The following is a 14,368-nucleotide window of genomic DNA, read 5'->3' as shown; positions in this document are numbered from 1 at the left end:
CCAAATTCCTCTGCTCTGCCCTGTAGAGGGGCCTCCCGCGGCCTCTGAAACAAGAGGGAGCGGGACACCTGAAACAGGGCGGCAGGGCGGTTCTCGGCGGATGTAATGAGAGTGGCACAATATTGGCGTTTGGCCACTCTCAATGCCACAAGGTACGTCCTTAAATGGGCTCGTGCCTGTGTTCGATCAAGTTCGGGACGAGAGGATCTCCAATGACTCTCTAGATGTCTCTTGCGGCATTTCATCACCCTCAGCTCCTCGGTAAACCAAGGGGCCAGGGTGGATCGTTGCCGCAGGAGAGGCCGCAAAGGCACCACCTGGTTCAAGGCCCCGGTAGTCGCATTATTCCACGCGACCACCAGGTCCTCTACCCGGGGGCGGGTCAAGGTTACAGGAGGTGGCCCAAGCTCCGTCTGGAACCTATCTGGTTCCATCAAGCGCCTGGGGCGGAACCATCTAGTGCTTTCCGGTTCCGCCTCCCCGCAGCGGGAGGTAGCACCAGGGAAGTCAAGACGAAGGAGTGAGTGATCTGACCGTGACAGGGGAGTGATGGTTAAGTCCCCTCCTCCCAGATCACTCAACCACTGGCCAGAGACAAAAACGAGGTCCAGAGTGTGTCCTCCCTCGTGTGTCGGGCCCTGAATCATTTGAGTCAGGTCCATGGCTGTCATGGAAGCCATGAACTCCCGAACCCCCTCTGATGCTTCTCCCATCGATGGCAGGTTAAAATCCCCCATCACTAAAAGTTTGGGGGTCTCGACCGCCACCGATGCGATCAGCTCGAGGAGTTCAGGCAGGGCCGCTGATGTATAGCGAGGAGCCAGGTATACTATCAGCAGGCCCAACTGTCTCCCAGGGCCCCATTTCACAACAAGGGATTCACATCCGGACGTCTGTGGCACAGTAGACTCCCTCGGCTCTAAGTCCTCCCAAATAATTGCTGCCACCCCACCGCCCCTTCCCTGGGCCCGGGGCTGGTGAAATGCTTGGTAGCCTGGTGGGCACATTTCCACGAGGGGAAGACCTCCCTCGTGGCCCAACCAGGTCTCCGTTATTCCCGCGAGGTCCGGCTCCCCCTCTAAAATTAGATCGTAAATGAGGGGGGCCTTGTTAACAACGGACCTCGCATTGCATAACAACAGCCTCAGGCCCTGGATCTGTAACTCTTGACCACCTAGACCGCGGGGGTTGGTACAAGCGACCGGGTGTAACCAGCAACCACGGTCTCCCAACCGACTGTAAGTTCTTAATCTGTCCTCGTATCTGCCCCTCCCTGCGACCGTTGGAATTAAAGAGCCCTGTATAGGAATGATATCCTCCCCCTCCTCCTCCCTTCCGCTCCTTCTGCTCGCGACCACACCTGAAGGCCCGGCTCTCACATCGCTCCTGATCTGACCCACCCGCCCCCGCCCCCCCACCCTGGAGCCCCCTAAAAAGGATAAAAAACATTTCATTAAAAAACCCCTAAGTTTGCGCTTCCTCCACCTCTCTGGGTTCACAAACCCGTCATCAAGGTGGGCCCCGGAGGGGGCAAAGGGCCATGCCTGCGAGAGGGGGGACTCCCGCAGCTGGAGCAAGTCCGACCTCGAATACGTAATGGTAAAAAGCTATGACAAAGTCAGGGTGCTGTTGATGTTAAAATCAATAAGCCAGGATCTAATGGGAGGAAAGAAATGTCCACGATCACAACTAGGTGGGAAGATCTTATGTTGGCCAGGTGATCGGTTGGAAGATGGATGGTAAATAAATAGATGGAGGCCTGGGTGCGGTCCATTGTGGGCGGAAGAGGGCAGATAGTTTGTAGTAGCTAGTTGTTATAAAATAGCAGATGGCGAGGGTGAGAGGGGGAGAGGTAGTAGGAGTAGCCCGGCAGGTGAAATGCCATAAGTCATAAATAGCAGGAAGTCAGCAGGATACCAGATGTTAAACGGGCAGATTATAGTCATCAGGGGCACCTGGGCACAAGCCATGGCAGGTAGTTTGCAAAAGGACAATAGATCTTAGTCTGCCAGGTGGGGGGGGCAATAGATCTTAGTCTGCCAGGTGGGGAGGGCTCCTGCCTGTCTCCAGGACAGGCCCTGTTCTGCCCCTAATGCAGAAGCCCTGTTCTGCCCCTCTTCCCCTTTCTGCATGGTTCCAGCACACAGCACAGCTTCCAGCAGCTAGTCCTGGCTTCAACCTGCCTCCCCTCCTGGTCCGGGCGCCATTCCAGCCGACTTACGACCCTCTCGAAGGCCTTCCGTCGGCATCCTGCGTCACGGGCCTCTCTCCGTCCTCGCGCTGCCCTCCGGTGGCCGCCGCCATAATCGGTCTCCAATTCCAACTGCAATCTCCATGTCAGCCAGTGCTTTCTTAATCTCCCTCTGGCTGTTCGCCATCCTGACAGACCAAATTAGGTCTCAAAGAAAACCAGGGTGGTCATTGAGGCTCAATCCCGGCCCAAAAGGTGGAGAAAGGGCCGGCAGCAACCCCTCCTTTGTCAAAGAGCTCCGGAGCATTTTCGGAGCTCAGAAGTCAGCTGCCATTCCCCGGAAGCTCCTCCTCCTTGACATTCAACCATGTTTAGAATGTTTAGAAATGTATCACCAAATTGTTGGAAATGTGATCACGAATCAGGCACGTAGTACCATATGTGGTGGTCGTGCAAAAAAGTAAAAGAATATTGGCGGAAAATTCAAATGTGGCTGATAGAGCTAACCGAAGAGGAAATAGAATTTAAACCAGAACTAATTTTTTTTTGGGGGGGGGGGAATTATAAACAACAAATATAACAAGGGGTAATCTACTTAACAATACACATTATAACGGCAGCAAGAATGGTCTTTGCCCCAAACTGAAAAAACCAGGGACATTCCACAAGAAGAGGAAGTGATTAGGAAAATTCTGACTTGTGCTGAAATGGATAGACTGATGTGGGAATTGAAGAATAAAGATGAAACAGAATATTACAAGATCTGGGATAAATTTTATCGATGGTTGAAACAAGAAAAGAGGGACCCAACATAATGACTAGGATGTCATCAAATTTGCAGATGACACCAAGCTGGCAGGAATAGCCAACACTCCAGAAGATAGGCTTAAGATACAGAAGGATCTGGACAAACTTGAACATTGGGCACTATCTAATAAAATGAAATTCAATGGTGAAAAGAGTAAGGTTCTACATTTAGGCAACAAAAACGGAATGCACAGGTACAGTATAGGTGGTACTGTGCTCAATAGTAGTAACTGTGAGAGGGATCTTGGAGTTCTAGTGGACAACCATTTAAATATGAGCCAGCAGTGTGCAGCAGCTGCCAAAAAAGCCAACACAGTTCTAGGCTGCATCAACAGAGGGATAGAATCAAGATCACGTGAAGTGTTAATACCACTTTATAATGCCTTGGTAAGGCCACACTTGGAATACTGCATTCAGTTCTGGTCGCCACGATGTAAAAAAGATGTGGAGACTCTAGAAAGAGTGCAGAGAAGAGCAACAAAGATGATTAGGGGACTGGAGACTAAAACATATGAAGAACAGTTGCAGGAACTAGGTATGACTAGCTTAAGAGAAAGAAGGACTAGGGGAGACATGATAGCAGTGTTCCAATATCTCAGGGGTTGCCACAAAGAAGAGGGAGTCAAGCTATTCTCCAAGGCACCTGTGGACAGAACAAGAAGCAATGGGTGGAAACTAATCAAGGAGAGAAGCAACTTAGAACTGAGGAGAAACTTCCTGACAGTTAGAACAATTAATCAGTGGAACAGCTTGCCTCCAGAAGTTGTGAATGCCCCAACACTGGAAGTCTTTAAGAAGATGTTGGATAGCCATTTGTCTGGAACGGTATAGGGTTTCCTGCCTAGGCAGGGGGTTGGACTAGAAGACCTCCAAGGTCCCTTCCAACTCTACTATTGTATTATTGTATTTTTGGGTGCTTCATTACTGGAGGAGAAGAGACTGGACAGTCACTTGTCTGAAATGGTGTAGGATCTCCTGCTTGAGCAGGGGCTGGACTAGAAGACCTCCAAGGTCCCTTCCAGTTGGATTCTGATTCTCTAGTTGCTGTCTGTTAGCCCAGCTCACCTCACAGGGATATCTTCATTAGGAAATGTGGAGGAGGGAGCATTATGCTTTGAGCTTGTAGAGGAAAGAAAAATATACAAGTAGTCCTTGGTTAAAAACCATTTGTTCAGTGACTGTTTGAAGTTACAGCAGCATTGAATGAATGGTACATCCAGTCCCCAAAGGTACAGCCATTACAGCACCCCCATGGTCTGTGATCAATATTTGAGCATTTGGCACGGCCACTTCATTCCGCCAGCTGCCTAAAGCCCTAGATGTCCTGGCTACCCTGTGTGTCTTCCTTCCACTACTGCTCAGGTGTGCCTGACCTTGCCCTATGCGAGACAGGTACTAACAATGCCAAGGCTTCTTCCCAAGCCCACCCATGCTGTTTTTCAAATAATGTGTGTCATCCTTGTGATGTTTTGGAAGACTTGGGGGGAGTTGAAGTGGCAAAGGAGACAGTTCCTTATCTTACCAAAGCTCAGAGCTGGGAGGGAACAAGCCAGGAATGGCTTGGATTGAGGTGGGCCCATGCCTAACAACCTCTGGGATTCAGTTAACAATGGCAATAGGGACTGCCAGGATTGCTGTTGCTAAGCAATGTCATCACATGACATGCTTTATGATAGTTTCACGTAGCAACCAAAATACTGGTCCCAATTACTGTCATAATTCAAGGACTACATGTAAATCTAATGAATGAATTATGAGACAGATTAATTAATGAATTTCTGAGAGATATCTTCTGAAAACAAAATGCTTACTATGTTGCCTGCTAGTGTGATAATTCAGGACTCTTGTATTTATGTAAGGTGCAAGTATTAAGAGGACTTTTTATATAGTCTGATTATGTGTTTTAAAGATGAATCCCCCTTTTACTAGAAAAAGTTCATGAAATGGAGAAACAACATCTGAACAAAGTTCAGACTGCAAATGAGGTCAAGGCAAGTGTACCTATATTTTAATACATTCTTTAAAATGAATTCACTAAATACATTGTCGTTATGCTGTAAAATAACCAGAACATTTGGTTCTTTAGCAAGCAGTTGAACAGCAAATCCAAAGTCACTGTGAGACTCATCAGAAGCAGATTAGCAGGTTGAGAGATGAGGTTGAGGCAAAAGAAAAACTAATTACTAATCTGCAAGGATAAGTTTTGCACACTGCTTTGTCCTAATGAGTAAGGTGACCAACTTTTTTACAATGAAAAGGAGGACAAATAAATTGGAAAAAATATATCGTAAATAAAAGAAATATTTTATTCATTGCAACAATAATACACTAAAATATGATATATGCATAATAAAAACATTTGCAACATTTTATATTGTAATTATGCTTACATGCCTGTTAATTATTATTTAAATGAGTACTTTTCCATTGAATTAATATTTTTTGTCAATGTATCATCTTCTAACAATATATTGGAAATATCTGAACAAGAAATATCCTTCATATTGAATTTTACGGCAAGTGCTGCAGCTAGAGTATCAACATTCAATCTCGATTTCTCACTTGTCGAAAAATCATTGGCAATTGAAAAAAACTCTTTCAACTGCTGCATTCGTTCCAGGGCAGCACAACGTAAATTGAACAGGTATAAATAAATGTTCACATGGAATATGTTCATTTTTGAAATGGCTGAAAATATCCACCCATCTTTTATCAATTTCAACATGTTGATTTTCCCATTGTATTAATTTTTCAGAATTTAAATATACATTCAGTCTTCTAATTTCTTCAAAGAGACAATTGTCATCTATTTTAATGTCTAGCATTTCTTTACATAAAAATTCAACACAAGATTCAATATCTGTTCAATATACTTGTGATGAAGTAAAAAAACACCATTAAAAACTGTTTAATAAAATGTGAATTGTACTTACCGCTGTATAATTGAATATTCACTGAGAAAGAAATAATTACCGTGAGTCATTCAATTGCCGATGTGCAGTGAGTCTACTGCGTGCGTATGTGCCGTGTTGTGTTTCGGTAAGAAGTAAACAAAGCCACTTGCACGCGGCACTCTCTCTCAAGGTCTCCCATGCGGAGCGCATGCGTCTCATAATCGCGTCGTTTACCGCACTTTACCGAGTCTTGACGAATTGTCATGTCAAATACAAATACGTCACATAACGCACAACAGATTAGTCTTCAAATATCGAAAAGGAGGACATGTAGGAGGACACTTTTCGAGGGAGGACAGAACTTACAAAAGAAGGACTGTCCTCCCTAAAGGAGGACGGTTGGTCACCTTACTAATGAGTGGAAATAATGTATTTTTGCTTATGAAATAGATTTTTAAGTGCATTATTTTCTTTCATTTACCGTACATACTTAAATATCAGTCTTTTTGTTGGAGGGAGATAAAAATGTTGGTGCTCACAGGGTCAGAAATATCCTTTCTGTATTCACTGTTTTCCATTTTGCAGCCGCCCCCCCCTTCAAAAAAAGCAAAAAGCAAAATAGGAGTAAAATAAAAATGTCCAGTTCAAAGAAGCAATATTACCTACCCTCAGGTCTAGGTAAAGGAAAGAGAGCTGGTTCCAGGACTAGATATGCTCCATCTTTCCAACTGGTTGAAAGATTTGGGGCTTTTTAAAGAACATAGTTCCTCTGTAATTGATGATAGCAAATACTCTGTATCCACCAGCATGGAGCACAAATGTTAAAATGCAAGAAGAAGCAGAAACCATCACTTCTCATCTCACCCTGCAGAGTTGAAAGAAATGTCCTTCTGGATTCGGCTCCAAGTGGGGAAAAAGACACTGGAGACATGGAGGCTGCTTGGAAAGATGGTTTTAATGGTGGACAGGACCACATGGCTTGAGTCCTGAACAGAAAAGGTGATCACATGCTTCAATGTTGGGGAGAAGAAGAGAAGGGTGGACTGACATGCTGAGTCCCTGGTTTTATGCCCTCTCTGGCCTTTGATCTTGAGCTTGTATTCTGATTGGTTGTCGGACTCCCATGGGGCCATGCAGGGGCAACTCTCTAGGCTGCGTTTTGAATCCAGGTTTGATTGAGTTCTCAGATGCCATGTGGTGAGTTGGGTAAAGGGCCAATATTATCATGCCTTAATCCCATCCCCTTGGAGCTGAAGGGGAGAACTCTTTATTATGTAATAATAAAGACAGCCGCCTGGTTAAAAAGAAGGACGAGGCTCTGCTGGTTCGGAGCCCATCCAGGAAGATGAGGAACCTGGGGGTGACCCTTCCCCCCCCCCCACGGATGGGCTCCGGACTAGCGAAGCATCGTCCTTCTTTTCAACCAGGTGGCTGTCAAGAGAAAAGAGGGCAGCGCATGCCACATGGGCTTGTGCAGCAGACGAAGAACAGGAGGCAAGGTTTTGGCTGTTGCACAAGCCCATGGGCATGCACTGTCCTCTTCTATCTGACAGCCACCTGGTTTGCTGGATTCGGCGTGGCAGCGGGACTCTTGCCTTCGCTGGCAGCCACTTCTTGCCATCGCTGCCGCGCCGGAAAGAAGCCGGTCTTTGGAAAGAACCTCCCCCTCCAGAGAGCCCATGCCGGGAGACAAAAGGGGGCGGGCTGGTTTGAATGCGGAAAAGCGGGCGGTTTGGAGCCAGCACCTCGTTCGCTAATTCGGGCAGGCAGAGAAAGAAAGGAGGCTTGTGATAAAGCACCCCTGCCTCCAAGGGCAAAGGTGCTCGCCTTTGCCCTCGAGTATTGCATGCCTCCTTTCTTCACCCGCCCAAACTAGCAAAGAAGGTGGGCCACTAAGTTGCCCGCTTGCCCACATTCAAACCAGCCCGCCTCCTCTCTTTCAGCATGGGCTCTCTAGAGGGGGACAGAAGGTCTCTCCCTAGACCTGCTTCCCTTACCTCGTGGCGAAGTTCCTGGACACATTCAGGCAATGGGGGGGGGGGCTTTCTCGCATGCCTTTGGAGAAAGAAAGAAGGCGTGCGAGAAAGCCCCCCCCCCCCCGCCCGAACATTTGAATGAAGGAGGCTGCAGGCTCCTTTGCCCTCGGATATACGATCTCCTTTCATTCTCTGCTGCCCAAACGACTGAATGAAGCAGACGGAGAATGAAAAGAGATTGCATCGGGCGGGTGCGGGGGAGTGAGCCAAGCGTACCACTGATTCTAAATGGCATGGTAGATTTGTGGAACCTCTTCTACTGAACCGGTTAGAACGGGCAGGAACACACCCCTCATTGACTTCAAAAGTGGTTGTACTTGATTTATGCCACTTTGCATCTTTTGGCTAAGATATGTGTCAGGGGAAGATTTCACCCTGAACTAAATGAGGCTTAGACCGCGGCTTTTCCAAACAGGCATATTCTTCAAGAAGCGAAAAATAAATAAAACCCGAAAACATGTTCTAATGAAAAACAAACTTTTAATACAAAAATAAGAAATAAGGAAATAAACAAATCTATCTAATTGTTACATTTTGGCAGAAGCAGTTTGTCTCCCAGCTTCCTGGCAGATGAACAAAGATAAAAAAAAAAAGTCTCTGGAATGTGTGATGTATATAAACATGTTAAGCATGCGCAATAAATCATTGTCAGATAAAGCTTATGACCTGCGCAGTAACTCTTTCAGTAACTATTCAGTTCAGTTCGGCTAGCAAACCAATTAACGCAGTGACAATATGAACCAGCCAGAGCCTTGTTTGAAAATTCAGGATTTGAGGTATAGATCTTTCTGCAGATAACAGGGAGGACTCGTGGGATATAGGGGCTTGATTGAGACTTTATACCGTGTTTCCCCGAAAATACGCCAGGGGCTTATATTTTTTTGACCCACGAAATATGGCCTTGGGCTTATTAAAGGGGAGGGTTTATTATTTTTGGGTTGCCGGGCGGCTGCTCCCTTGTGACTGGGTTCCCGAAGAGCCGGGCACAGCCTCAGGGTCGAATGGCTGTGTTGCGCTGTCGCAGCAGCAACGCAGCAGCCATGAGGTGACCAAGCTTATGAGCAGTCGCCCGGCAACCCCCCTTTCCAGCCGGGTACAGCGCCGCTGACCGACCTAGCAGTACCCGGAAGGCACCAAGCAACGTGAGTGCCTGTTCACCGCCCTCCGCGTCCCGTGGCTCGGTGCCTTCGGAATGCCCCTAGGTGAGTGAATGGGGCTCTGCATGGCTGGAGGGGAGTTTCACAGCGGCTTTTCCTCTCCCCGCTCGCGCGAAGGGCATCTGCGCTGCTGGCGCCATCCGCCGCTTGGGTTTTTTTTTCAAAGCACAGAGGATGGATGCCGCTCTGGAAGTACGCTCTATGGTTGTGGGCTGCAGATTGTACAACCATAGAGCGTACTTCCAGAGCGGCATCCATCCTCCGTGCTTTGAAAAAAAAAACCAAGCGGCGGACGGCGCCAGCAGCGCAGATGCCCTTCGCGCGAGCGGGGAGAGGAAAAGCCGCTGCGAAACTCCCCTCCAGCCATGCAGAGCCCCATTCACTCACCTAGGGGCATTCCGAAGGCACCGAGCCACGGGACGCGGAGGGCGGTGAACAGGCGCTCGCGTTGCTTGGTGCCTTCCGGGTACTGCTAGGTCGGTCAGCGGCGCTGTACCCGGCTGGAAAGGGGGGTTGCCGGGCGACTGCTCATAAGCTTGGTCACCTCATGGCTGCTGCGTTGCTGCTGGGACAGCGCAACACAGCCATTCGACCCTGAGGCTGTGCCCGGCTCTTCAGGAGCCCGCTCGCAAGAGAGCAGCTGCCCAGCAACCCCCCCTTCTTCAGCTGGGCACAGCGCCGCTGACTGACCTAGCGGTACCCCGAAATCACCAAGCAACGCAAGCGCCTTTGCCCCCACCTCATTCCCGTGGCTTGGTGCCTTCGGGATACCGCTAGGTCGGCGAGCGGTGCTCTGCCTGGTCGGAGGGGGGGGATTGTCCAGAGGGTTTATTTTCGAGGGTGGGCTTATATTTTTGCGCACGCGAAAAATGTCGCAAGGGTTTAGTTTCAGGACATGGTGTATTTTCGGGGAAACACGGTAGGTTAGAATGAAACACAGTTCTAGGCTGCATAAAGAGAGGGATAGAATCAAAATCGCATGAAGTGTTAATACCACTTATAATGCCTTGGTTGTTGTTGTTGTTGTTGTTTTGTTGTTTATTGGATTTATATGCCGCCCTTCTCCCAAAGGACTCAGGGCGACGTACATTAAAAAAAACACATATTGCAAAAGTTAAAAAAGAAATGAGATAAGAGTATCCAAAAACAAACCCAATTAATATGAACAATAACATTTTAAAAATTAGATTAAAATTAACAATTAAATCATGCATTTATTTTATTTTGTTCAGGCCAGGCCGGCTTGCTGGAAAAGCCAACTTTTTAGGGCATGTTGGAAGGACCGGAGGTCGGGGATTATGCGAAGCTCCGGGGGCAGCTCATTCCAGAGGGAAGGCGCTCCCACAGAGAAGGCTCTCCCCCTGGGGGTCACCAGCCGACACTGTCTGGCCAACGGCACCCTGAGGAGGCCAACTCTGTGGGATCGCACTGGAAGGTGGGAGGCTATTGGTGGCAGTAGGTGGTCTCGCAGGTACCCTGGGCCTAAGCCACAGAGCGTTTTAAAGGTCATAATTAGTACCTTAAATTGTACCCGGAAAACAACCGACAACCAGTGCAGGCCGCCTAAAAGGGGTGTAACATGGGAGCACCTAGGTACCCCCATGACAACCTGCGTGGCCGCAATCCATGATAAGCCGTGCTGGACCAGCTGAAGCCTCCGGGTGCTCTTCAAGGGCAGCCCCATGTAGAGACCGTTGCAGTAGTCCAGGCGAGAAATGACGAGAGAATGAGTGACTGTGCACAGAGCATCCCGATCCAGGAAGGGGTGCAACTGACGTACCAGGCGAACCTGGTAAAAGGCCCCCCTGGTCACGGCCATCAGGTGTTCTTCTAAACTAAGCCATGTATCCAGGAGGACTCCCAGATTGTGGGCCTTCTCTGAGGGGGCTAACATTTCTCCCCCTATCATCAAAGATGGAACAAGATGCACAAATCGGGATGACGGAAACCACACCCACTCAGTCGTGGAGGGATTGAGCTTGAGCCTGTTCCTCCCCATCCAGATCCGCACAGCCTCCAGGCATCGGGACATCACGTCGAGGGCATCGTTTGGGTGGTTTGGGGTAGAGATGAAAAGTTGGGTATCATCAGCATATTGATGATACCGTACCCCAAAACCACGGATGATCTCGCCCAGCGGTTTCATATATATGTTGAACAGGAGGGGTGAGAGAACCGACCCCTGGGGCACCCCACAAGTGACGTGCCTCGGGGTCGATCCCTGTACCTCCAGTCAACACCAACTGCGACCGATCCGACAGGTAGGAAGAGAACCACCGTAAAACGGTGCCCCCCACTCCCAACCCCCCGAGTCGTCGCAGTAGGATACCATGGTCGATGCTATCGAAAGTCGCCGAGAGGTCTAATAGGACCAGGACAGAGAAGCAGCCCCTGTCCCGGGCCCGCCAGAGATCATCGGCCAACGCGACCAATGCCATCTCCATGCTGTACCCGGGCCTGAAACCTGACTGAAATGGATCCAGGTAGACAGCTTCATCCAGGTACTGGGGAAGCTGACACGCTACCACACTCTAGACAACCTTTGCTACAAAGCGAAGGTTGGAGACGGAACGATAGTTGGCTAAAGAAGCTGGGTCCAGGGAGGGCTTCATAAGGAGGGGCCTTACAACCGCCTCCTTCAAGGTGGTGGGAAAGAACCGCTCTCTCAATGAAGCATTGGTAATCGCCTGGAGCCAGCCTCGTGTCACCTCCCAGGAAGCCGAAACTAACCAAGAGGGACACGGGTCCAGCACACAAGTGGCAGCACTGAGTCTCCCCATAATCCTGTCCATGCCCTCAGGGGTCACAGGGTCAAACTCATCCCAGATTGTCTCCACAAGATTCATCCCCGTCGACTCGCCCGAATCTACCCAGTCAGAGTCCAAGCCTGTCCGGATCTGAGCGATTTTATCCTGCAGATACTGAAGAAATTCTTCAGCCCTACCCTGCAAGGGGTCTTTCCCAGTCCCTTGGTTAAGTAAGGAGCGTTTCACCCTAAACAAGGCGGCTGGGCAGTTGTCTGCGGACGCGATAAGAGTGGAAAAATGTTGCTGTTTTGCCGCTTTTATCGCCACCAAGTAGGATTTAATATGAATTCTTACTAGTGTTCGATCAGATTCGGATCGGCTGGCCCTCCAACCACTCTCTAGGCGTCTTTTCCGGTGTTTCATCTCCCAGAGCTCCTCAGTAAACCAGGGAGCTACCCGGGATTGGCACCGGGTCAGAGGCCGCAAAGGCACAACACGATCCAAGGCCCCAGTGGCCGCTCTATCCCAGGCTTCCACTAGGGCTTCGGTCAAGTTGTGAGCAAGGGATTCAGGAAAAGTCCCAAGCTCCATCAGGAACCTTTCAGGGTCCATCAGGCACCTGGGGCAGAACCATCTTGTCGGTTCCGCCTCCCTGTGGCGAGGGGTAGCAGTATGGAAGTCAAGCCTGATGAGGAAATGATCAGACCATGACAAGGGTTGGATAGAAATATCCCCTAAATCTAGATCATTCATCCACTGCCCAGAGACAAAAATCAGGTCGAGCGTGTGTCCCCTATTATGGGTGGGGTCTTGAATTAACTGAGTTAGGTCCATAGCCGTCATGGAAGCCATGAACTTCCGAGCTGACTCGGATGTCTCGCCAATGGAAGGCAGATTGAAATCCCCCAGGATCATAAACCTGGGGAAATCAACCGCCAATCCAGCTAAAATATCCAGCAGCTCCGGCAGGGCCGATGAAACGTAGCAGGGAGACAGGTACGTAACAAAAAGGCCCACCTGAACTCCAAGGCCCCATTTCACAAAAAGGGACTCACACCCGCCTATCTGAGGCACAGTGACCTCTTGAGGTCTGAGACTTTCCCTAATAACCACGGCCACCACCACCACCCGGCCCCTGCCCTGGGCTCTCGGCTGGTGAAACGCCCGGAAGCCTGGTGGCCATAGTTCACTAAGGGGAACACCCCCCTCATGGCCCAACCAGGTCTCCGTAATGCACGCCAGGTCCGCTCTACCCTCTTGTATGAGGTCGTAAATGAGGGGAGCCTTATGTACCACGGACCTGGCGTTAAGCGACACCAGCCGGAGACCAGGGTCCTGTAATTCCGAGCACCCGGGGGTGCGAGAAGGGCGATTGGTAAGGCCACACTTGGAGTACTGCATTCAGTTTTGGTCGCCACAATGTAAAAAAGATGTGGAGACTCTAGAAAGAGTGCAGAGAAGAGCAACAAAGATGATTAGGGGACTGGAGGCTAAAACATATGAAGAACGGTTGCAGGAACTGGGTATGTTTACCTTAAGAGAAAGAAGGACTAGGGGAGACATGATAGCAGTGTTCCAATATCTCAGGGGTTGCCACAAAGAAGAGGGAGTCAAGCTATTCTCCAAGGCACCTGAGGACAGAACAAGAAGCAATGGGTGGAAACTAATCAAGGAGAGAAGCAACTTAGAACTGAAGAGAAATTTCCTGACAGTTAGAACAATTAATCAGTGGAACAGCTTGCCTCCAGAAGTTGTGAACCAATACTGGAAGTTTTCAAGGGGATGTTGGATAACCATTTGTCTGACCCTGTATGGTTGATGGACTGTCATCTTGGTTTTGAGATATATATGTTGGTGATGAATTTAATTTGCCGTAAAATAAGGAAATATTAATCCTTGTTCACCTCAAATTTTGTTTCTGTGTTCAGTCAAAATCAGAAGATGATGCTAGAGCAGGAACGGCTCAGAATTGAATCTGATAAGCTGAAAATTGCGGATCAAGAAAAAAGCAGGAAATTGCATGAACTTTCATAAGTAAAGATAATTCATAGTTAGATGTATTTAATAAAGATCTATTGTTGCTGTTCATTTTGGTACACTTTTCAAGAAGTTGGCTTCCAAGCCTTTGAATTCTGATTGACATATGGTGTACTTTTACCATCTTACATTTTCTTACAAATGGCTGTAATTAGGAAATATTACTTTCAAACTAACTTTAAAATCTCTGTTCTTAGAAAGTTCTGGATCTTTAGACATAGAACTGGATTTTTGCAAATATTTACTGAATATTTGTTCATTATCTTTCTCTTACAAAGACAGGAGAGATATAACTTGTCCCTAATAATTGCTAGTATGCCAGGTTTCGATTTTTTGATTGATCTGAGATGGAAGAAAGGAGCATTAGTGAGTTTCAGCAGCTGGCTGTTGTTCCACTCCTCCAAGAATATTGTTGTTTAAAAGATGGATTGTTTTGCATTTGTTCCATTACTTTTCATGCAGTGTACATATAGGCTTCAGCAATGTTTATTGCCAGTGC

The sequence above is a fragment of the Natrix helvetica genome (genome assembly GCF_964273705.1).
Source record: "Natrix helvetica genome assembly, chromosome: W".
Classification (NCBI taxonomy): domain Eukaryota; kingdom Metazoa; phylum Chordata; class Lepidosauria; order Squamata; family Natricidae; genus Natrix; species Natrix helvetica.
Note: the sequence above shows the minus strand (reverse complement) of the source record.